At 43.3% G+C, this 3571-nt stretch overlaps 1 pseudogene across 1 annotated transcript; it reads left to right on the forward strand.

The window, feature by feature from the left end:
- The first annotated feature begins 2553 nt into the window (after positions 1 to 2553).
- LOC309813145 (large ribosomal subunit protein eL29-like) lies at positions 2554 to 3229 on the forward strand (annotated as a pseudogene). Its single transcript has one exon. The product of its transcript is annotated as a large ribosomal subunit protein eL29-like (transcript).
- Positions 3230 to 3571: the final 342 nt, after the last annotated feature.

A 3571-nucleotide genomic window follows, 5' to 3' on the forward strand; every position in this document is an offset into this window, starting at 1 on the left:
AAAATGTTCTGAGAAAAAGGAAGAAGGAACATCTTTTCCCTTATATTTACTGGGAAGAATTAAGCCTCTTATGTTTAATTTTTTTTTTTTTTTTTTTTTTTTTTGCAGTACACGGGCCTCTCACTGTTGTGGCCTCTCCCGTTGCGGAGCACAGGCTCCAGACGCGCAGGCTCAGTGGCCATGGCTCACGGGCCCAGCCGCTCCACGGCATGTGGGATCCTCCCGGGCCGGGGCACGAACCCGTGTCCCCTGTATCGGCAGGCGGACTCTCAACCACTGCGCCACCAGGGAAGCCCTTATGTTTAATTTTTATATGTCCTTAGAGTTGATTGGGAATGTATATATACACTTTAACGTAATCCCTCCCTTTTTATATTTTCCTCCTTTTTTTAAAAATTTCAGTAGGAAAAACAATTCATCACTTCCTCTCCCCTTATATTCCTTCAAATTTTTCCAATTAAAAAAAATGAGGCTAAACAAAACAAAAAGACAACATACAAAAAGACAACATACAAAAAGACAACCTGAGGGGGAAAAAAATGAAATAATGCCATTTGAAGCAACATGGATGGAACTAGAGATTATCATACTAAGTGAAGTAAGTCAGACAGCGAAAGATAAATACCATATGGTATCACTTATATATGGAATCTAAAATATGACACAAATGAACCTATTTACAAAACAAAAATAGACTCACAGACACAGAAAACAAACTTATGGTTACCAAAGGGAAAAGGGGGTGGGGGAGGGATAAAGTAGGAGTTTGGGATCAGGAGATACACACTACTATATATAAAACAGATAAACAACAAGGTCCTACTGTACAGCACAGGGAACTATATTCAATATTCAGTGATAGACCATAATGGAAAAGAATATGAAAAAGAACATATATGTATGTACAACTGAATCACTTTACTATACAGCAGAAATTAACACAACGCTGTAAATCAACTATACTTGAATAAAATACATTTAAAAAGAAAAAAAGAGGCTACCCAAAGGCAAGGGCTTTTTGGGCATAATACCCTGCTTTGAGGCAAGCAAGAAATGACCTTACTTCTCTCTTTGCTAATCAGTTCCTCTGGCCCCTAAGGTTTTTCCTCCACAGGGAGTAGTTCCTCTTTGCTGGTTGGCTACATTCACTAGGCAGTTATAAAGGTGTGATATTACAGAACTACCTGATAGTGTAGGGGGCCAACGATAAGCTGCTGCAGAACAGGCTCCACTGCAGACATGCTTGCCTGATGTCATGGTTTTCTTCCCGATGAGATTTTAGTGGGACGGAAGCAGCAACTGAGAGGTGGCGGTGAGGAAGCAAACACTGCTGAGAGCTCAATAAGCTTTCTTAGGTCTGGGATAGGTTTGCAGCCATAGTAAACTGAGACACAATACATTGACTCAGAGTAGTTAGATGGTTGGAGGGAATGAAAGAGGCAAGGGTTCCAAGTGAAAGCTCAGACCAGAGAATCACAGTGACATAACCAGTGAACTGTTACTATGAGAAGGTGGGCAGTACAGCAGTCACTGGCCCAGTCCGGATACTGCAACCTTGACTAGTGCAAAATAATAATCTTTTTCTTTTGAATCAATTTCTTTTGAAATCACAAAAATAAAGGATTCTGTTACCCCAAGACATAAAATAAATTTATATGAGAAATCAATCAAATTTAGTATTAGTGTTTTGTAAAAGTTAAGCATATGTACAAAAACAAATTTTGTAACTATTTTTTTTTTTTTTTTTTTTTTTCTTTTTTGCGGTATGCGGGCCTCTCACTGTTGTGGCCTCTCCCGTTGCGGAGCACAGGCTCCGGACGCGCAGGCTCAGCGGCCATGGCTCACGGGCCCAGCCGCTCCGCGGCATGTGGGATCCTCCCAGACCGGGGCACGAACCCGTATCCCCTGCATCGGCAGGCGGACTCTCAACCACTGCGCCACCAGGGAGGCCCAAAATTTTGTAACTATTGTTATGACTTTTGTTTGTCTTATCTGAGTTTATGTTGCTGAAAGCACTTAGGAGAGAGAAGGTGGTATGTGAGACTCAATGTTATTGATATGTTTAGAAGAATTTGACTAGTTCAGTTTGCAATGTTTAAATTCTTAAGAGATTTAGCTTTACAAAATATTAGTTTCTATTTATTAATTATATAAGCAGTATTAAATATTGAGAGGAATAATTTAATATATTTTAAGTGAAATACATTGAATTTCCAACAAACACAAAAATTCAAAAGCCCTTTGGATGTTTAAGGTTTCACCAACATAGTTAAGCCAAGACTGGCACTCCCACCTGCTGAGGGGTCAATTCTAAGACCCCAGGTACCTTCTTTGAGGACTGAAGTTCTCACACAAAATCAGTCGTTTGTATTTCTCCAAGTATTAGCAGTATCAGAGCCAGCCAGCACAGCACCTGGCACAAAGCAACTGCTCAATTAAAGTCAGCAGAATGGCTTATTTTACTTTAGACATATTATGTACCTGAGCTTCTTATTCTGAGCTAGAAGTTAGGAATACAGTAGCTGGGAAAGGTCTCATCACCAAGAATGGACATGTCAGGACTAGAACACATTTGTGGTTTCAAGTGCTGGTGAGAGCAAAAGTTGCTTCTGTGAAAAAAATGTAAAAGAAGAAACACTCAGTTTGTCTATTTCTCTTCCCGTCCCAAGGGTTTCAGGATCTAGGGCCCAGCGCAGTGAGACCCCAACTCCGATCTCCACTTTCGTCCTGCAGGTGCAGACATGGCCAAGTCCAAGAACCACACCATGCACAACCAGTCCCCAAAACGGCACAGAAACAGCATCAAGAAACCTTGATCACAACGATATGAATCTCCTAAGGGGGTGGACCCCAAGTTCCTGAGGAACATGTGCTTGGCCAAGAAGCACAAGAAGGGCCTGAAGAAGACGCAGGCCAACAATGCCAAGGCCATGAGTGCACTGCTGAGGCTATCAAGGCTCTCTTAAAGCCCAAGGTCCCAACAGGCGGCAGCCACAAGCTCAGTTGACTTGCCTACACTGCTCACCCCAAGCTCGGGAAACGTGCTTGTGCCTGCATTGCCACGGGTCTCAGGCTCTGCCGGCCAAAGTCCCAGGCCAAGGCTCAAACCAAGGCCAAGGCCACAGCTGCTGGTGCAGCTGCAGCTCCAACTCCAGCTCAGGTTCAGGCTCCCAAAGGTGCCCAGGCCTGCTCAAAGGCTCCAGAGTGGAAGCCTTATCTGCCAATGTGAGGACAGAAGGACTGGTGTGACCCCTGGGCTGCTGTCTGCATGGGGCTGGTGTCCTCCTGGGCTATTTGTACAAATAAACCCGAGGCAGGATCTGTCAGTAAAAAAAAATAATAAAGAAAGAAACACTCAGTTTGATTCTGCTATTGTCCAGTTGAACTGCAGTCCTGTGTATTGTCAACCTGATACGATCATTTACCTTGGGCAGGAGCCTCCCATGCTGGTTAACTGGGAGTGAGTAGGCTCATTGTACAGTTGTGCATCAACTTGAGCAACTCCTAGAACTGTACACTGCACACACTGCAGACACAGAGGGTGTGAACCCTTTGCTAAAGGTTGGAGATA

Source organism: Mesoplodon mirus (assembly GCF_964341445.2).
Source record: "Mesoplodon mirus genome assembly, chromosome: 12".
Lineage (NCBI taxonomy): Eukaryota > Metazoa > Chordata > Mammalia > Artiodactyla > Ziphiidae > Mesoplodon > Mesoplodon mirus.